Below are 22,141 nucleotides of genomic sequence, written 5' to 3' on the forward strand. Positions count from 1 at the left end.
GGCCCTGAATCTCCCTCTTGGGTCTCTTCATAAACTAACTTGGCACCTGGGGGATGGGGGAGGTGGGACCAAGCACCTGGCCCCCCAGCCCAGAGCTCGTGGGCGGCTTGGAGACCCCGGGGATTCACTCACGAGCCAGCGGGGCCCCCTGGTGGAGGCTGGCTTCAGTGCCGTGGGGACCGACGGGTGGCTGTGGGTTTCCGACTGTGGTCTGAGTGTCTCGTGCCCTGGCTGGACACACGGATGGCGCCCTGCTGTTCTGACGAGGGGAGCCCCTCTGCAGAATTTTGGGCAAAATAAAAGAGGCCACTGCATCACACGGGGGAACGGAGGGGACACATGGAGAAGGGGTGGGGCCTGAGACGGGGGTGACTCTGTACCTGCCGGGTTTGTCCCTGCTGAATCAGGGAGACCAGGAGACTTTGGGTCTTTCCATTCACGAAGGCCAGCTCCAGCCCAAGTGTCCTGGGCCCTGGGAAAGGTGTGGCCTGTCCTGTCCCACACCCAGCAGGTGTGGCTGCTCCTCCCATGGTGACAGTGCCTCTTAGGTGTTGGCATTTATTTATTTTTCAATAAAGCAGTTTCACCCACGGCGCCTCCCGGCTGCCCCAGGAGGACGGCAGGGCGGGCTCCTGTCGCCTGGTGTCCCCCGTGAGCCAACCAGGCCTTTCCATGGCTCCCGTTCAAGGTCTCAGCTCCTAAGGGGTCGAGTCGGCCCTCAGTCTGGGGTGCTGGGCATCCATCGGCCTGTGCCATGGGGTTCCCTGACCCAGACTGGCGTGACCAGAGCAGCTCACTAAGTTCTGTCCCAGGGCAAAGGGATAGGAGGGGAGAGGCCGTCACGCTCTCTCCCCTGGCCACCTGCCACAGGAAGTCGCTCAGCTGCTCCTTTTGGAGGAAGGTAGTCGCCCCTGGAAGAGAGGCCCCCCACCCCGGAGGCCCATCGCTGGGGCTGACAGCGGTGGGCACACACCCAGAAAGGGATCCGACCACCTCGCCGTGGGCACAGGACCCTCTGGGAGACCCTCGGGGTCCACCTCGCCATGGGGGGCGGTAGGATGGAGTGCTGGTCATGAGTATGGCTCGACTTCTTTTTGGTGACCTTTCTTTGATAGCAGAGGTCACCCAGGACCAGGGTGCTCCTGTGTACTGTATATGACACTTGGCACTTGGGATATTTTACCAGATGTTTAAAGAATGATTATTTTCCATGAAATATGAGACACCGTTTCAACCGTCCTGTCCCATCTACCTGGTGTCTGTGATTGAGCATCTACCTGCGAGTCTTCATCCTAGACCCAAAGGAGGCCGAGGAGAAGGGGAGCTTCCACCTCCTCCCAAATATCCCGCTGAACAAAGTCCCCAAGCTGCCTTCATTCTCAGAGGGATTTTCTTTTCCCAAGTGGGAGCCAAGATCCTGCCGTATGATTTGTCTTCCAGTCTGATAATGTAAGACGGGAGCATTCTCACCAAAGAAGTCATTTCCTACCTATAGGAATTTCCCAGAAGAATCCCACTGGATCCACTCTATATGTTTGTTTATTTCTTTTGAAAGCTACAGAATGGAAAAGAACAGAGAGGGTGTTATGGTGTTGTGAAAATAGCACAGCATTTAGAGTCGCACAGACCTGGGTCTGTGGCTAACTAGCTGGGTGGACCGGGGTGAGTAGCTTCACATCTTTGGGTGGTAAGGCCCTTGTGTGTAAAATCAGGGATTATATCAGATAATCAAAGGTCTCATTCACTTAAAAAAAAAAAAGCCTCTGCATGTCTCCATGACAATATTCTTGTGCTAAATTTATGGTGAAGACAGCATGTCCCTAACTACAGGGCTTCCCAAAGCGATCCCGTCACCAAAGACCTACTGAGCTTAGAAATATCAAATTTCCAAAACACTTGCTGTTTGAATAAAAGAAAAGTCTGACCCTTTGTCTTGAGGCCTGTTTTGTGGAATTGGAGACTGGCTGTGGAGTCCCATGGTATTGGAGGCCAGTCGAGGAGTCCCACTCTGTCCCCGGGCGTCCCAGGACTGTAGCCCTGCTGATGGGCCACTCGGGCTTGCTGGTGACTGTGAAGTCGTTCTGGGGGTGCCTGCTGTCGTCCCTCTGTCCCTGTTTCTGTATGAACCAGGAATGTTTCAATAGTGTCCTCTCTGAATCACGGGCCGTTTGGTGTCATGCAACTCTCTGTGTCTGGTTGAGTTTATTTTAAAAGTTGTTCTCTTCATAGAAATATAAGTGTTCAGAATAATAAAGGATATTTCCTGTGCCACGTATCTGCTGGTGGAGTTCAAATGCTTTCTGTCATGAGGTAAAATGCTGCCAATTATGTAAGGCGAGTGGGTTGGTCTGTGACCAGCCTCCAGCTAGGAAAGAAGAGCTTTTGGTCTCAGTGGCCCACTTTTCACCCCGATGATTATTTTCATAACCCCATGGTACAGGAGACTGGAAGGAGTAGAGTCTGTGACCTTAGCTCTGAGATTCATGTCCATTTTACATTTTTTAGTGCTAGGAATCAAACCCAGGGCCTCGCACACACTGACCCAGAGCCCAGCATATATTTTTACCTAAATAAGAAGCGGCTGCCAAACAGCGGGTGTAGCTCTCCAGTTCTGGGTTTGGTTCTAGGACCGACTTTCAAGGGGATCAGAACCTCCCGTTGGGTTGAATTAAGGCACAATCTTGTGTGTGTGAGTGACGTTTCCTGGGACGAGGGCCACAGTCACACGTAGGTCCTCAGAGCTGAGTACTGTCACTGCTTGGGGACGACCTGAACTCACAGAGACTTGTTTTCAAAGATGACGATGACAATGACGGAGGCCGTCAGAGCGGGCGGCTGGGCCCAGGGCTGAACGGAGGCCAACGGTAGGAAGCCCCAGAGGACAGCCCAGAGCCCCTCAGGCTGGAGCGCAGGAAGGACCTGTGCTGGAAGCCGTGAGCGCCCAGCCCTGGGGACGCACAGGCAGAGAGTGGGCAGTGTCTCCTGGGACCTGGTAGAGCGGACACTGTCAGGGAAGGGTGGGGCAGCAGGTTGCACACCTCTAAGCCCCTCTGTGGGAAGCTTCTGGGATCTTCTCCGACAGCCCTAAGCTCAGGCCTGGGCAGCGGTGCCGGGAGAGGCAAGGTCACTTGTGCCCAGGGGCCCGGCCAGGAGCCGCTGGCCCCCAGACACGCCGTGACCTTTCCAGCCACCTGTTCCCATGCGACTTGCATATGGAGCAAACGGTCCCTGTGGGCTCTTGTGGGGCGATGGGGGTTCTGGAAGCTTCCACTGCGCCCCCTGGTCTGACAGGGGTGGGGGGAGCCAGAGGAGCACGGGGAGACCTGAGCCTCACTTTTGGCCCCTGTGGGGTTCCGAATTCCCTGAAATTTAATCCCAAGCGGTGCTCTTTGAGGACATTGTGCAGGTTCATCGTTACTGTCCCCAGAGGTGCCCGTTCGCCCAGTGGATCCCGAGTTGCCCAAGCCAGACGCTCAGGGTGGGCTTCCAAGTGCAGCCCCTCCTGAAATCTGGTGTTGGAGGAGTTCACGTCCCGTTTCCTAAGGAAAGGACCCTGAGGTCCTCAGATCCTCAGGTATTTCAGAGCCACAGGTGGATACGGTCAGCCCCCCTCTGTGGTCCAGCGCCTGCAGGGTCCACCATCGTGGATGGAAGTGCTGGAGAAAGCTCGGGACTGTCCGGAACTCCGGCAGCCTCCGCCCTGGTCCTCAACCCCTGAGCCTCTCCCTACAGGGAGGTCCGTGGCTTCGCATCCTGGGGGGTGTTAAAAGCAATCTTGAGATGATTTAAAGCGGGCAGCGGCCGGGGTGGGAGAAGGTTCTGTGCGAATCATTTTGGGCTTGAGCGTTTGCTGATCTTGGTATTCCTGAGGGCCCTGGAACCGATCCCTTAGGGACACAAGGGACAACCATGTTGCCTCTGGCCTCTCTCTTCTGATGGTCCTGGGCATCTGTGTGTGCCACCCCTTACCAAAGGCGATGTCCACTGCCCTTTCTCTGCCCCTATCACCGCCCACCCCACCAGTGCCTCCTGTGTTCCCACTGGACAGACCTGACACCTGGGGCTGGCGTGAAGAGGGACCTCTCTGAAGTCGCCCAGGCAAAGCCAGGCCCCTCGCACCTGGTCAGCCCTGTCCTCGTGCTGTGCTCCCTCCTGACAGGAGCCCTGGGGCTGCAGGAAAGGGTCATCAGGACCAATTCACGTGTGGGGGCTTGTGGCAGAGCACTGGGAAGATCACTTTGTCATCTAGCTCCAAGTAGGACCATCCAGGGAAGTCTGGATGGATCTGTGAGGTCAGGGTCAAGGGTCTGGGTAAGTTTGAGACACCCAGTGCCTGTCTGAGACCAGCTCCTCTGATGTTGGGATTGGGTCCCCTTGTGCCACTCGCCACTCACGCCTGTTTTTTTGATCTGTCCAATAAGTGGCTGCCCCTTACCCATCATCCTATGCTGGTCTCCCTGCGAGAACTCCGTTTTTACAACACGGAGGCAGCTCTTTATGGAACAGGTGGTGGACTAGGTTGGGGCTGTAGTCTGTGGTTCTCAGGTCTTTGGTTTAGTAGAAAAGGTGAAGGGTTTGGAATTAGACTAGAACTGGATTTGCATGCCAGCTGTCTAGCCCTCCCTCCCTCCCTCCCTCCCTCCCTTCCTTCTTCTCGTGCTGGGGATGGCCCCAGGGCCTTGGGCATGCCAGCAAGCGCTCCACCACTGAGCTCCTTCCAGCCCTCAGCTGGATATTGCTGGATATTGGATCATAAGGACATGGCTGTGGAATCTGAGGCCTTCCTGTCTCAGAAGGGTGGGCAGGAGACCACCGTAGCTGAAGGTGAAAGTGGGTAAGAGCACTTAGGAGCAAGCTCTGGACCCGCGGTACCTGGATCCAAACCCTGGTCCCTAAGCCTTGGGCAAGTTACTCAGCTTCCCTTTGCCTCAGATTTTCATGGACAAAGGGGAGTGACAGGAGGACATCATGGGCCACGGGAGGATTGGGAGTACTGTGTGTTGGGGACAGGCCTTGCTGCACCCTCAGCTGTCCTACGCTGGGTCCATACCGGCCATGCGGTGACCAATTTCCCCGTGCCCAACTCTGACCATGTTCAGGTGACTTCCATGTTTGGGTGGCCAGAACAGCTCTGTTCCCTTCTCGTCCTGGCTCTTCCTATCTAGCATGGTGCTGCTGAGGCTCAAATTTGGGTCTGGGCAGCCAAATCCAAGTCTCACTGGATCTGAGCGCCTGTGACCAGCTGGGGGCAGGGCTCAACCTTCAGCTGGCTCCCTGGGCCTGGCCTCTGGCAAGGCCCCTCAAGCCTTCCGTCATCAGCCCCCTCGATGGCGGACAAGGGAAACACTACACCATGCTGGCCCTGACCTCATCTGCCACCCAGAGGTGAAGAGACAGGCACTTGTGGCCAGAGACTCCGAAAATAGCCAGCACCTAACTGGCTTCTGGTGTCCTGCTTGTCAGCTGCTGGCTCTGTCGGGCCCAGGCTTGGGAGGGGGCTGGGCGAGGCCAGGATAGCAGGGTGTGAGGGTAAGGCTTGGGGTACAGGGAATCCAAGAGGGCCTCCCCTGTCCCCAGAGATGGTCCCAGTGAGGGTCGTGGTCTTGTCCTTCCCAGGACCACAGAGCCTGGGGCTCTGCTGCAGAGGACGGCTGCCAGGGGAAGAGCATCCCTCGTGCTCTGAGGCTCCAAGCTCTAGCCCAGAGCCCCAGCCTGGGACAGCAGCCTCAGGGGAGCAGAGGGGAGGCCCACAGCAGCCCCAGCACAGCCACTGTCACTCAGTAACGGGGCCTCTGCCTGCTGCCCACCCTGAGCCCATTCCCAGGACCCCACTAAACGCCTCTTCTTGCACCCTGAGCAGCTCCGGTAGCTGCCAGAGAACCCAGACCACGTCTCCAGCCACTCCACAGTAGCCAAGTCCTGTCCCTGGGAGGAGTGACAGGGTGGGAGTGACAGCTGAGGTCCTTCAAGGACATGGCGACTCGGGGTATGTCAAACAGACTGTTGGTTCAGGTCAGTGACACGACATCCGTGAGCATCAGTGGACACCCCCCAGTTTGGAATTGCAAAACAAAATGTCCCAAGGTGTGCCTGGCTTTATTCAAAAACTCCAGTGGCGGAGAGGAGCCAAACCGCAGCCACACACACCTCAGATTCCCAGGAGGACAGAGACCTGAGGACGTCAGCACCTTGGACAAGGCCAACGACTGGGCTGATGTCGAGTTGGCAGAGGGGCCGGCTCCTGGGGTGCCGACTGCTGTTCTCACTGTCTTACTAACACCAGCGCCGAGTCCCCCTAAGAGCCCCGCGGGTGGGAAGGCTTCCCGTGTCCAGATTGGGAAACTGAGACCCAAGGAGTTGTTGGAACTAGGGTTTGAATCCAGGAGGTGTGTGCCGCTGAGACACCCGTCTTCTTTGGTCCTCAGGCAGAGTTCCCAACCCTCATCAATGGTGAATACATAAGGCACCCTTTATTTAGACATATATGTAACTTATTTACAAGAAGAGATAATTTCCATGCATATTTTAAATCAAAACATGCAAATGTGTACATCCAAGTGCCTACAACATGCCAAGGATAAAAGGAATTCTTTTGCTAGTGTTTTAGTCAGCTTTTGGGCTGCTATGACTAAAACACCTGACAAGAACAATTTAAGAGGATGAAATGTCTATCTGGGGACTCACGGTTTCAGAGGTCTCAGTTCATAGAAGGCCGGCTCCATTCCTCAGGCTGAGGTGAGGCGGAACATCATGATGGAAGAGTCTGGAAAACGGAAGCAGCTCACATGGCGACCAGTGTTGACAGCCATAGCTGAAGGGGCCCCAGCAAACTTCCAACTGATTGGCTCACAGTGGCCCCAGCAAACTTCCAGCTGCCAGCTGATTGGCTCCTCTGCGGTGATGTTCATTGGGCTGTTTCTCTGCCCTTTCAGACCACGGAGCTGCTCATTGGGGGACTTTTTTGGCTCCGCCCATGTGACCCAGCCAATCGGCCTCAAGAGCAGGAGGATTGTGGGAGGTGGTGAGGCTGGTGTGAGTGAGAGGCTTGTGGGAAGCCGGTGGTGGCAGTTGGGCTCTGAAGGTTTTTCCTGAGGAGCAGTTTTATTTGGTGTGTGTGGTTCTAAAAATAAAGTTAGTTTTTTTTGACAAGTGGCTCATGAATTGTGCCCAGCCAGACTGCGGCATTTGGTGGCTCGCACGGAGAGCGACTGAGGGTAAGTGATAAGGTAAACTGCTCGCCCCTGAGGGCAGGGCAAGAGGATGGGTAGCCATTTTAGGATTCTTCTTTTGTTTTGCTTCATTTTTGTTTTAAGTTGCCTGTCCCTGGAGATGAGTGAGAGGGAAGAAAAACTATTTGTGTCTGAGGAACAGATAGGGAAAAAGGATGGATGGACATTTCAGGAGGATAGAAAGGCTGATATAATGATTTTGTGTTGTTCCATTTTTGTTTCATTCTGTTTCGGTTTTGTTTGGCATTATCTTGTTGGGTTGTATTATAGTAGAAATACGGGATCAGAAATTAGTAAAAAACAAACCGAAAGAGTGTTAAGTAAATTGTTAGAGGAAGGAGGCATCCCAGTAAAATCAAGAGCAGTCAGGGCATACGTTGATACAATACAAAAATGTAGCCCATGGCTTTTTAAGGAGGAGTTGTTAGATATATCACAATGGAACCATCATGGTGAAGATTTAAAAAGAATAGAAAAGAAAAGCCCAGGGACTCTGCCAGTTGGCACATTGCCATTGTGGACATTCGTATCTGGTTTGCTTAGTCCAAAGCCTTCAGTTCAGACAAAGGTAGAGGAAGGAGAAGACATATTGATTCAAGTAAAAGAGAAGGTCTCTCAAGTTAGTCAGACAGAGGAAAAGATTCAAGTAAAAGAGAAGGTCTCTCGAGCTAGTCAGACAGAGGAAGAAAGTTTAGAGCAGAAAAAGCCATCAGGGGAAAAGTTACAACAGGAGACTGCTACTAACACCTTTCTATCACCAGAGGGCATAAATGTCCAACCAACAGCTCCATCTCCATATGCTGGGAGGCCCCCAACCCCCGTAGTTGATAGATGGGATCCTGAGACAGGACCTCAAAGATTATCATGCCCTGTACCCACGAGATCATGGAGAAAGGCATCAGGCTCCATTGCCAAAATACAGACAGGGGGGCCCAATGCTCCGGGGCCCATGACCACAAATATATGGGGCACTGGAGGAACCCAGCAACACCATCAGGGTAGTGCCCAGGACACATTATCCATTAGATCCCTCACTAGACAAACCAGAGGAAGCGTAGGATTAGACATCTGCGCCTCCTCCAGAACAGTACTAACTCCAGAGATGGGAGTTCAAATCATTCCCACAGGGGTAAAAGGGCCTCTTCCCCAAGGAACAGTAGGCTTATTATTGGGACGCAGTTCTTCTACTCTAAAAAAACTTATGATAAGTCCTGGGGTAATTGATCCTGATTATGAAGGAGAAATAAAAATTATAGCCAGTTCTCCAAGGAGTATATCAGTAATTTCACCAGGAGATAGAATAGCACAGTTATTAATAATTCCCAGCCTGCATGATACATTTTCCAGTTGTACTGTAGAAAGAGGTTCCAGGGCATGCTTTCTTTAAATTTAGATTCTCACTCCATGCTAAAACTAAATATTCAAGGACATGAATTTAATGGGCTACTGGATACAGGTGCAGACCTTAGCATCATCTCTCCTCAAGAATGGCCAAAACATTGGCCATTACAACAAGCCACTCAAACGCTTCGAGGCCTAGGAGTGGTGACTAATCCCCATAGAAGTGCGACGGTATTAGATTAGAAGGATCCTGAAGGATGTAAGGGAACTATACAGCCATATGTATTGGATCATCTTCCTATAAATTTATGGGGACGAGATGTCCTAGATCAATTAGGACTAACATTAACAAATAACATCAATTCAAATGCATCCACTATTATGGCTAGACAAGGTTTTAGGAAAGGAAAAAGATTAGGAGAACAAGAACAAGGTATAGGAGCACCAATACAAATAGATCAAGGAACAGAAAGACATGGATTAGGTTTTCAGGAGGGGTCACTGAGATAATAAAAATTACATGGAAATTAGAAAGGCCAGTATGGGTTCCTCAGTGGCCCCTGACTAAAGAAAAGATACAAGCAGCCCATGACCTGGTCAAACAACAATTAGCGGAGGGACATAAACAACCTTCCATATCTCCCCATAATACTCCCATTTTTGTCATCAAAAAGAAATCTGGTAAATGGAGATTATTGCAAGATTTAAGAGCCATTAGTAATGAGATGGTTATTATGGGACCTGCTCAATCGGGGATTCCTAAATTGTCTGCTTTGCCAAAAACCTGGTATGTTTTAGTTATAGATATTAAAGATTGTTTTGTTTTCAATTCCAATTCATCCTGAGGATAGTCCACGTTTTGCATTTACTATCCCTGCACTGAATCATGAAGGTTCTGATCAGAGATATGAATGGAAAGTACTCCCTCAAGGGATGGCTAACAGCCAAACTATGTGTCAAATTTATGTTAACAAAGTAATCCAGACACTTAGAAATCAAAATCCTGAACTACAAATCTTTCACTATATGGATGATGTATAATTAGCACACAAAGATAAAAACACATTGCTAGAATGTTATCCCACACTTACAAACTTATTAAAAAATATAGTATAGAGATAGCAATAGATAAAGTACAATTAAATTTTCTAATTAATTATTTAGGAGTTCTATTATCCTCAACCATGGTCCATCCACCAAAAATTCAAATACGAGTAGATCAACTCAAATCACTTAATGACTTTCAAAAGGTATTAGGAGACATAAATTGGATAAGGCCTTATCTAGGCATATCAACAGGAGAGTTGGGACCTTTATTTGATATCCTAAAAGGTCCATCAGATCCAAATTCACCCTGAATGTTAATGCCTGAAACAAGAAAGGCATTAAAAATCATTGAAACATATATGGAAAATATACATTTGGATAGAATTGATATAAGTTTGCCTTTATTATTTATTGTACTACCAACAAAAAATATTCCTACAGGAGTATTTTGGCAAGAAGGTCCATTATTATGGATACATTTATCTTATTCTCCTAACACTATTCTTACTAGGTATCCTGAGGCTGTAGGACAATTAATACTCAAAGGAATAAAAGCAGCAAAGGGAGTGTTTGGAATTTCTCCCAATAAAATTATTCTCCATATACTATGGATCAAATTGATGAGCTAGCTAATGAGTTAAATACTTGGGCAATAATCATGTGCAAATCTAATGTTTCATTTGATAACCACTTACCATCTAATCCTTTATTGTCTTTTTGGTCATTGCATCCTGTAATTTTTCCAAAAATGACAAGAAAAACACCTATCATGAATGCTCCAAATATATTCACTGATGGGTACAGCAGCAGTAGTTACCCCTGATTAAACTTTTACATTTTTAGTACCCAAACAATCAGCTCAAAAGGTAGAGCTTAATGCCATATTACAAGCTTTTATGATGTTTAAAGATTCTTTTTTTTTAAAGAGAGAGAGAGAGAGAGAGAGAGAGAGAGAGAGAGAGAGAGAAGAGAAAGAGTTTTAATATTTATTTTTTAGTTTTCGGTGGACACAACATCTTTGTTTTGTATGTGGTGCTGAGGATCGAACCCGGGCTGCACGCATGCCAGGCGAGCGCGCTACCGCTTGAGCCACATCCCCAGCCCATGTTTAAAGATTCTGTATTTAATTTATTTTCCGATAGTCAGTATATAGTTAATGCTATAGTCTCCCTTGAAGATGCTGGTAGGATTTCCCCTTCCTCTACTGTTTTCTCTTTGTTTTCCAGTATACAAAGTCTAATCTGGGACAGAAAAGATCCATTCTTTATAGGACATATCAGGGCACATACAGGATTGCCTGGAGCCCCCTTAGTTTGGGCAATGATTTAGCAGATAAAACTACACATGACATACATATTTTCTCTACACCATAAGAAGCTACAAATTTTCATAAAAAGTTCCATGTCAATGCTAATACTTTACAAAAGCATTTTAAAATAACTAAGGAACAAGCTAGACAAATAATAAAACAATGTCAAAATTGTGTGACCTTTTTACCACAAGTTAATCTTGGAGTCAATCCTAGAGTACTGATACCTAACCATATTTGGCAGATGGACATCACACACTAGCCAGAATTGGGAAAATTAAAATATTTGCATGTTACAGTTGATACTTCTTCTGGATTTTTGATGGGCTCCCTTCATACCAGAGAAAAAATTAATGATATTATAGCTCATTGCTTACAAAATTTTGCCACTGTAGGCATTCCAATACAATTAAAATCAGATAATGGTCCTGGCTATACTCCTACCTCTTTTAAACAATTTTGCTCATCATTTGGCATTACTCATATAGCAGGAATCCCATACAATCCACAAGGACAAGGCATAGTTGAAAGAGCTCACCAAACTATTAAAATGTACTTATTAAAGCAAAAAGAGGGAATTGGGAAGAGGTATATATACCTCAAAGATAAACTTAAAATAACCCTTTTTACTCTAAACTTTTAAAATTTGGATTCATCAGGGCTTAGTGCTGGGGAAAGGCATATGTGTCCAAAAATGTACATAAGCCCAAGGTACTTTGGAAGGATATTCTAACAGGACAATGGAAAGGTCCTGACCCAGTGATTTTCTGGAGTTGGGGGTCTGTTTGTGTGTTTCCACAGGGAGAACAGCAGCTGATTTGGATTCCAGAGAGATTAACTAAAGTGATTTCTACAGACCAAAAAGAAGATGATTTGGCTCAAATCATATCAGCTGATATCCAGAACTCCAGCTTGGCTATCCTTACATCTTCAACAGTGGTTCTCCCACACCTGGAGGCTAATGAAACCAGGATTTTTTTCCAATATCTATTTTATTATTGCCTTTTTCCACATCATGAAGTTCTATTTTGTTTTTTGAGCTCATACAGACCTAGGTTAATGTTTTGCTGATCAGTTCTATTTTTTGACTATGGAGTTTTTAAACATTGCAATGGAGATTTCACCTGTAAAAAGTTACAAGGCCTTTACTATTATGTTATGTGTTGTATGTATTATATGTGTGCACACTTGTGTTTTATGTTGTATGTTTGTATGTGCATATGTCCATATATCATATTTGACCAGTGCTCATGAAAAAATGGATCCAAATTTTTTTTCTTATTCACGTGATTTAAATGGTTTAATTTAAATTAGGTAAACAGCTATTGAGGTCTGTTTTAATATGTGAACAAAAAAGGAGGTTAACAGATCTGTTTGTTTACTTTCACCTTTTCTTTTCATTATATTTAATAATTCTGTTCAGGATAATGTAAATTGTTCAGAAAATTGTTTTCTTTTAGTGCTGCTGGAATGTTACATAATTTTTTCTTTAGCCATTATTGCCAGAATTCCTATCTTCATCCCAGTGCTGGTGAAGACAAAGATAAAACCAAACTAGAGCTTCTGCAATACCTATTACTGAACTGCTTGCAGAACTTGCCTGGACTATGTATCACTTGTATGCATTGTGAACTATCTGTTGGCACAGCGACTTGTGGTAGTGTTGGGGTATTTTTGCTGATGGTGTCATCGGTGGTACAAATTTTCTAAAAGGAGCCATCAATTGGCTTGGTGTATCCTTCTCCCTTTTGCTTGTGATGGTCGTTCAGCTAATATTTGGGGGTCAACAGAGGTGAGGCAAAGAACCTCACCTCCCCGCTGGTACAAAGGCCTATCCATAGGTGTGGCTATATGCTGGACTAGTAGTCAATGACGGGTAAGATCCAATTGCAATGGTATCAACCTAAGACAGGAGGCTGATGCCTTGAGGTCAGCTCATCCGAGGACCATATGTAGTATTGGACAACTGAAGGCAGGCACGGTCCCTAAGCCACAAGCTTGTTGTTTAAACAGAGAGGGGGAGATGTTGAGAACCACAGCCGAAGGGGCCCCAGCAAACTTCTAGCTGATTGGCTGACAGCGGCCCCAGCAAACTTCCAGCTGTCAGCTGATTGGCTCCTCTGCGGTGATGCTCATTGAGCTGTTTCCCTGCCCTTTCAGACCACGGAGCTGCTCATTGGGGGACTCTTTTGGCTCCGCCCACACGACCCAGCCAATCAGCCTCAAGAGCGGGAGGAGTGGGGATTGAGAGGCTTGCCGGAAGCCAGTGGTGGCAGTTGGGCTCTGAGGGAATTCCTGAAGAGCTCGTGTGGTGCGGCCTGTGTGTTCTAAAAATAAAGTTCATTTCTGCTTGACACATGGCTTGTGAATTGTGCCCAGCCAGACTGCGGCAGACCAGGAAACAGGGAGAGAGACTCTACCTCTCCAGATATAAAATATATACCACAAAGGCTCACCCCCAATGCCCACCTCCTCCAGCCACACCCCACCTGCCTTCAGCTACCACCCAGGTAATCCCATCAGGGGGTTAATTAACCGATAGGTTAAGTCTCTCTTAACTCACCATTTTGCCTCCAAATATTCTTGTCTCACAAATGAGCTTTTGGGGAACACCTAATATCTAAACCATAACAGCTAGGTCACTTAGTAGCAGAGAGTTCCATTTGAATAAAGGTCTCTAATTTCCCTTGGAAAATAACTCAACTGGCATTTTCCAAATACGCCCCAGCCCTGTGGCCTCAGGTTGCTGATGCCCGGTACGGACTGTGCCCAGGCTCACTATCAGCACACAAGGGTGACAAGTGACTGTGACAGATGTAACTATGATTTCTTAATAAGTGAGATTTCCCTGCTCTCTCGTGACATGCAGGCCACAGGTCAGGGAGAGGGGTGGTGTGCCGGGAGAAGAGGGAGAGTGTGCTTGGTTGGAGAGAAGGATTTTAGCAAGGGCTCCTGCTGGATGGGCACCAGGGCTCAGGATGACTTTGGAGCTGCCTAAAACACTCATCAAGTCTCCAGGTTCCTTCTGGCTCCTGGGCCAATGTCCATAGCACCTGGGTTTCCCTGCAGACATAGGGTCATCTTTCAGGCAGGAAGAAGAGAATCAAGAGAAAGGGCAAAAGACAGGAGTAGGATCCTTGCACTCTGGAGAGGAAGAGCTTCCTGACCCCCCCCCCCCAAGTCTGCCTGCCCATTGGCCAGACCTGGGTCATGTGGCAGCCGTCACCTATACAGGAATCTGGGCAGGTACACGGTTGCCCTGCACAGAATCAGGCTTCCCCAAGGGAGACCATGCAACCAACACAGGGAGGACATGGTCATTGCCTCCCTCTCTGTGACTTCCAGTATCTGAGAATTAGAGGGACCCTGTGGGCAGCACCATAGACTAAGACCTATCCTGGTCATTTATTAAAATGAGACCTTGTAAGGGATCCGCAATTTGGGGGACAAGAGGTAGCAACCACTTGCTTACACAGTGCCAGGCGAGTATCTGGAATGCCGAAGGTCCCCCCCCCGCCCTCGGTGGGTGACTAGGTCTTACAGAGATGAGTGAGACATGCCATCTCATAACACTGCAGAGAAATCAGGCAACGAGCCCCACCTGGAGAGGTCAGAGGGCCCCCCCCTAACAGGTGAGTCTTAACATTCTAAGAAAGGAGAATAGCAAAGGTATCCGCACAGAGGCATGAAGCACAAAGAGCCTGCATCATTTTCAGGTTGGAATGGATGAAGAAAGTAAGATCCACAAGATGAAGGGCGTCTTATGCTATAGTAGGGGATAACTTTCTCTAGGAGGCACAGGACGCCATTGAAGGGTTTCAGATTTGCACAGTGATGTGATTATACTTGGGCATTAGACGGTGTATCCACCAGTGAGCTCCGCACGACAAACCTAGAACCATGTATTTGGTTGATGCATCTGTGGGCCACCTGGGGCGTCCTGCTGGTCTGGACCAGCCCCAGCTGGTGGGTCCCCCGAGACATTTGTCTGTGACATGACCATGGACTAGACGAATCCATGACCACAGAAAGTCTAGTAATGTGCCCGTGTATTTTGAGCTGTATATTGTTTCCCCATAAGTGGTCCCTAGTCAGAGTGACACAGAGGGTGGGCTGTGACATCATAAGAGATATATTTGATTTCTGCCTCGCCCTCCCCCTTTCCTGGCACACAACTCCTGAAACCCTGGCAACTCCTAAATTGAATGGTGTCTTTTTATATGCTAATGAGAGGGCTGATAACTGGGTGCTCCTAGGTAGCCCCAGAGTAGGGGCTTCTTGCCAGGGGGGTGCAATCATGTAATTAGGGGGCAGGAAGTTTCGGCCTCACCCCTGGACCTCCAGGGAGGAGAGAGGGGCTGGAGGTTGAGTTGATCAGCTATTGCCCAGATTGAGTCAGTCGTGCCTACTTAAGAATGCCTCCGAAAAAATCCACGGGACAAGGCTTGGGGAGTGTCCCGGTTCCTGAGCACGTGGAGCTGCTGGTGTGGTCAGGCTTCCCAGGGAGGTCCTGGACGTTCCATGGCCCTCTCCACACCCTCTGTTGCCAGAACCGACGCCCCTCAACAGTTTAGCTGTGTCATGATGCCCCAGGGTATGAGACCCAGGCAGGTTGCTTCCAGCTGTGGTGACAGTGTGGCACACACAGGCAGGACCCCAGGTGCCCCGGGCAGCTCTCCTGGGGAATGGCCTGAAGTCAGTCCTCGGTTTCTGTTGTTTCTTGCTGCCTGTCTGTAAGCAGTGGACCTGCCTCCTGTGGGTTGCTGCAGCAGGGTGTCTGTCCACCAGCCTCAGACACGTTGGTACCCAGTGCACCACGAACCCACTTCACAGTTAAGGCTTGGGATTCGTGTCTGGCATCTGACACGGGAAGATCTCGTGGGGCTGAGCCCAGAATGCCCAGAATCTGACTCTAGCTCCTGGTGGATGGTGTCAGAATGGAAGCGAATTGTGGGACATTCAGTTGGTGTCTGCTGGGGCACCTGGTGTAGGAGGTGAGGTATTGAGAGAGAGAGTTTGAGAAGAGAGAAGAAAGCAATTGGCATTTCCTCCTTTATGACCAGCCCTAAGAGAGAGGTGAAGAATTGCTCATTTGCAGAGAAATGTGCAGAGAGTTTGCTGAGCAATTTGGAGGTGCCCAGAACTGGATTTTAGTTCTGTCTTGGAAACCATTGGGCTAGAGGGTATTAATATCAGTTTGAAGGAGAAATGAGATTTGGGGAGTTCTCACTCACAAGCCTCTGTATGATAAGCACCCTGGATGCTGAAATAGGCAAGAAGCCAGTCCCTATGTTGTCCCTGGCTGTGTGAGCGCAGGCATAACAACAGTATTGGTGATGCTACCTGGAACCTTAGTTTGGCTGTGGTCCTCTTTCCCCAAGCAGGTGCAGCTGTATGGAAACTTACCACAAGAGGGCAGCAGAGAACCACTAATCAGGCCAGTGCCCTCTGTCATAATCAGGTCTCTGACATTGGGGATCCAAACGGCCCAGATAAGGATTTTCGAACAAGGTTCAGGGTAGGAAGGTAGGATTGTTTTGCACTTAAGGACCAGCCCCAGGTTCATCCCAATTCTGTCACCGGGGATAGCTTCATGGTCATGAGACCTGGAAGTCATAGGGCCCGGCTCTCCCAAGGGATCCATGGTGGTTTAAAGATCTGTATTTGCCGTCTTAAAAACAGCATACTGTAGTGCCGCAGCCACAATTCACAATAGCTAAACTGTGGAACCAATCTAGATGCCCTTCAGTAGATGAATGGATAAAGAAATTGTGGTCTATATACACGATGGAATATTACTCAGCATAAAAGAGAATAAAATCATGGCATTTGCAGGTAAATGGATGGGGTTGGAGAACTTTATGCTAAGTGAAGTTAGCCAATCCTAAAAAAACCAAAGGCCGAATGCTTTATCTGATATGAGGATGCTGATCCATAATGGGGATGGGGTGGGGGGGAATGTGGGAGGAAACTTTAGATAGGGCAAAGGGGAGGGAGGGAAGGGGAGGGGGCCAGGGGGTAGGAAAAACAGTGGAATGAGATGGACATCGTTACCCTAAGTACATGTATGAAGACAGGAATGGTGTGACTCTACTTTGTGTACAGCCAGACATAAAAAACTGTGCTCTATATGTGTACTAGGAATTGAAATGCATTCTGCTGCCCTATATAACAAATTAGAATAAATAAATAAATAAATTTCAAAATAAGAGGTCCTGCATTTTTATTTATGCACAGCAGGTAAAGTAGCCGGTCCTGTCTGTCACTGGTGAGCTGAGTGTTCTCGGGCCTTGTGTTGAATTTCGTGGCGATGATACCAAGTATAACCACAGAGGTTGCTCTGAAGATTTTGTGGATTAATATGAAAATTATCACGAGGGTATGTAACAGATATTTGATCACTTTTAGTTATCATTATCACTCTAGGGTTCAAAGGCATGGTTGGCAGATCTTCAAAGGCTCATGTTCCCTTCTCTGTGTACAGAACTATGTGGCTGGCCTCTTGTCCTTCAGTAAGTCTAGTTCCATGGTCAACTGATACCAGCGATCGTGGGTGACGAGTCCTGCTCCCCGCAGGCATATCAAGCAGGGTTTCTTCCAAAAGAGGCCCCATAGACTTCTCCCGGCAGGGAGGGGGGGCATAGTTGGTTCCTGGTACCCCCAGAAGGGAGGTGTTCTGCCCTTTTTATGTGTCCTAGGCTTTCTTTGTTCTCCTGCCCTCGTCCCCTGATCTTTCTCCTTCCTGTGTGTGACTAGGCCCAGGAATGCTCTGCAGGATGGCCCAAAGGTGGGAACCAGGTGGGCCAAAGGGGAAAAGGCAGGACCCATTAATTAACAAGCTTCTACTCCACGTAGGGAGGGACAACTCCCAGGACAGGTTACCTTAGTAACAGGCTGGAGCTGGGGCAGTTTTTTGGTTTTTTTTTAAAGACATTTATTCTTAAGTTTTAGGCGGACACTATGTCCTACATTTATGTGGTGCTGAGGATTGAACCCGGTGCCTCCTGCATGCTAGGTGAGCACTCTACCACTGAGCCACAGTCCCAGCCCAGGGGCAGGTTTTTGATAAGGATGGAGGAAGGAATTAACATTTCAATCCTTCAGGGGACAGTCTCCAACTTCCCAGACTCACTCAAAATTGGCCTCCTGGATCTGACCTGACTCGATTCACCTATCTACACTGACTGCCTGTCTGATTCTGGCTTCACAACTACTCGCTAGGGCACCAGGAAGATGAATCTGACCTTGGTCCCCACCCCAGAGAGCTCACGTCTAACGGGAAAACCTCTGGTCGCTAGCCACCTTATCTTATTTGTATTGATGAATACAAGTGAGCAGAGGGCCCCCCACAAACCACAGGGAGCCCGAGCCACGAGGATCTGAAAAGAGACAGTGCCTGTCCTGCTTCCTTGTGCCTGCCGAGGGGCCTGGGACAGACCATTCCTTCTCCCCAGAGACAGGTCAATAAAAGTAACCACGCCCTGCTCCAAGGAGGTCAGGAGATTAAAAGGAACTGCTGGTTGTGGACATGGCCGCATGGGTCACCAAGAGTGCACGGGAGCTGGTTAGGACCAGATGGAGAGCCCCCTTCTTCCACTCGCTGCTCACACTCACCCTCCAGGGGTGGAGGACGGTGGGGCTGAGGGAGGCCAGGGAAGGAGGCTCTGTCCCAGACCCAGAACTGACAGTTCCCGGGGCACCAGCCCCTTCTTCTATGGGGAATCAACTCCTGGTCCTTCTGCCTGAGACAGTTCTCAGAGCCTCCGCATCCTTCGTGGGGTGAAAAAGGAAACCTGCGTGAGCTTCCCTTTGACTCCAGAAATGAGCTTAAAATAAAACCCACAAAAATGTCCAGGTCCCTGCCTGGGCCACAGTGATGAGGGCCACAACCAAGTCAAGATGGCGCCTGGCAGTTTGCTAGGAGGAGTGGTTTCTGAGCCAACGCCAGCAAGCCATTAAGATGATAAGGATTCCCTAATGACTGACTGCTGTCTGTTAATTAAGTGAAGCTGTGTGTAATCAGCTGGGTATATGTACCTCTGCAGTCTGGCAGAGCGGCGGTGCCTGCTATCCAGGGTACCCGCTACTTTGAGTTCCCGCTCAGTTCCCTCTGAGTTCACTGGCAATAAGGTAGTTCCCGCTTCAGCCTTCAAGTTGCTTGTCATCTCCCAGTTATTTCGCCCAGCCGGACAACGGCACCACAGAAATCAGGATCAGGATGGACCAGGGAACAAGCGCACCTCTGAGACACTGACCCAGTGATACTAATGAGCAGCTGCCAGGTGGGGACCTCGGTGCCAGGGACTTCTCCCTGCCTCTGGAGGGCTTGGCTTCTTAAATCCCTTCTGCATCTTCTTATCTCCAATCTTTCCCCCTTTTCCTTCCCTCCTGCCCTCCCTCCATTTTCCTCTGTTGGGTTGCTCTTTTTATTTTATTTATTTTTTTGGTCACAGCTGGGTTTAGATGAGGGCACAGCTGGAGCCACTCATTCCCGGGAGGGTTGGCTGGTCGCCCTTCTTGCGAGGGAACTGTCTGTGATAGACACGTCAGAGCCCCGGGCCTCGGAGGACTGCCCTGGGCGGGGGCAAGCGGTGTCTGACAGTCCCTGACGCACTCCGGAGCTAAGCGGAGAGGGGACCAACTGTGGGCAGACACAGAGGGACGGGCCGCAGAGTGTGGTCAAGGGGGAGAGTGTCGTCCCCGCGTGGAGAGGGGTCAGCCTGGGCAGAGTGGCTGAAAGAACCCTGTGTGGGAGTAAGGGGGCCTTGGTTTGGCCCCAGGGGCTTGGTTAATGGCTTCTGGGGGCTCTGAGCCGGTCCCCTCTCTGGGGCACTCTCTCATTCTCTGTGGCCTGACAGACACAATGGTGCCCTTCCCGATCAACCTTACACTTGCTGCTCCCAGAGCCTCAGCAGCCTCCCTCAACAAGCACCAGTCACCCCACGGGGCCTTCCCCGTGGGACAGGTCACATGCCGGGGGGCAGCTCCTGAGCAGGGACGGCTTTGGTGCCTGAATACCCACCTTCCTCCTCCTCTGCAGGAGCGGCTCTGGGGCTTGTGTTGGACCATCTTCTGGGGGTCCCCACTGGGACAGAGGACCAGCTGCTCGCCGCACGCCGCTGGCTTCCTGCCTGTCTCTCTCCTCTCTGAGTGCTTCCTGGGGTCACCCTCTCCCCCAATGGCCACACTCCAATCCTTGACCCAGGGCCTGCACTTGAGTGGACCAAACCCAAGACATCACGCTGGCCTCGGTGACGCTGTTGTTGGGTATGTCCACATGGAGGACTGCCATGGCTTCTCAGTGAGGTGACCCCTTTGTCTAAGGACATGTCCCTGTGGAACCCAGCTTTCTTTGGGGGGATCTTGGGCTGCGTCTCTTCTGCCTCTTACTCTCAACCCAGCTGTGTGCTTAGCTCTCTAGTTCCGCCCCAGGTTACAGTCCCCAAAGATGAGGCCACTCCCCCTGGACTCACAAGAAAGCTCAAGGGCTTTTGCTACCTGCTTGGTGAGGGTCTCTGCAAGGCAGGTCCAGCACGGCCTGAGAGAGCAAGGGAAGGACACTGGCCCAGGGCCTTTGTTTGGTTAGGGGAGGGGGCTGTGGTGAGCTTTGGGAGGTTTGGATCTTTGGCTGGCACCTAAGGAGGAAGCACCAGCCTTGGCTATCAGCATGTCCAGATAAGGGGCAAGATGGGCGGGGGAGGGGCGAGGCTTCAAAGCTGTGGGCAGTCCAGTATCCAGGAGCGGAGTGGGCGCCTCATTACGCACCACCGGGTTGGTCTTGCTTTTAAAATCTAATCTAATAATCTATTTTAATTGAGAATTTTAAAACATTTTCATTTCACATGATTATCGGTATGGTTGGATTAAAATCTGGTTTAACAGAATATTCTATGTGGTTCTGTGTTCTTGGTTCCTTTATTTCCCAGTTTAACTGCTTGATTTTGGATTGAGTGTTTTTAATGCTTCAATATTTTTCTATTATTGGGTTGCAATTTTTCCCTTTCTTCCTTCCTTCCTTCCTTCCTTCCTTCCTTCCTTCCTTCCTTCCTTCCTTCCTTCCTTCCTTCCTTCCTTCCTTCTTTCTTTCTTTCTTTCTTTCTTTCTTTCTTTCTTTCTTTCTGTATAGTATTCACCCCCAGCTCCCAAAAGCTCATGCCCATCTCACAATGCAAAATATTTTTAGTTCCTTTCCCAGAGTTCCCGCAGTCCTAACGGTTGTAGCGTTGCTCAAAAGTCCAGGTCCAAAATACATGTGCGACTCAAGACAAACTCTTAACAACGAGTCTCTGTAAATTTTTAAAGAAAGTCACCTATGTCCACTGTAGACAGGAACAGAGTAACACTTCCATACTATAAGGGAAAACAGGGGCACAGGAAGACGAGATGGGACCAAAGCCAGACCCAGATTCAGCTGGGCAGACAAGCCCCGTAGCTCCATGTTCAGGATCCGGGATACCTGGCATCCGCTATTCTCTCCCAAGAGCTGTGTCACTTGCTCTTGTGGCCTTGCGGGTTGCAGCCCGGTGGCCCCTCTTTTGGCTTGTCTGAGCTTGCTTTCTGTGGCCCTCCTTGGCGGACACTCCCTGGTGCTGGCATTTCTTAATCCCGGGGCTTCGTCTCACTTCATGCATTGCCCTCTTGGGGTCTCAGAGCTCTCAGGGACACTGGCCCTGCTGCACTTTGCCTGGCCTCCCAGGCCTTCCTTGGAAACCTCGGTGGGCGCCTCCATCACCTCCTAACTCCAGCATCCTGCATTCCTGCAGAACCAGCCTCCCGCGGATGACGCCATGGTCCGCTGCCATCTCAAGCAGCAGTCAGGCCTCTGGGGACCACGGTCACAGCAGCTTCTGAGTGCCTGGGTGGCTGAACAAGGTGAAACAACTTCCCAGGCACCCCTGTGCAAGCAGGGTGCTCCCATGGTCTCCTCTCAAAGGAATTTTTACCTTTACATCCTTGAGTGTGTGGCCTTGCCAATCACTGAGATGCCCACAAGCCACTTTTCCTGTTGTCTCTGGGTAAAGTATCCACCATGTCTTTAGTGGCTGCAATCTCAACAACCACACCTTCCTTAGCCCCAGCTTTACTTGCAGTTTTCTGGCCAAACTGCAAGTTTTTCAACTCTTTCTGCTCCTGATTATCATAATAAACTTGGCTAAAAGCTGCCAGCAATATCCATGTCACCCCTGCATGCTATGCTTCTGTGACCCAAAGATCT

The sequence above is a fragment of the Ictidomys tridecemlineatus genome, chromosome 15 (assembly GCF_052094955.1).
Source record: "Ictidomys tridecemlineatus isolate mIctTri1 chromosome 15, mIctTri1.hap1, whole genome shotgun sequence".
Lineage (NCBI taxonomy): Eukaryota > Metazoa > Chordata > Mammalia > Rodentia > Sciuridae > Ictidomys > Ictidomys tridecemlineatus.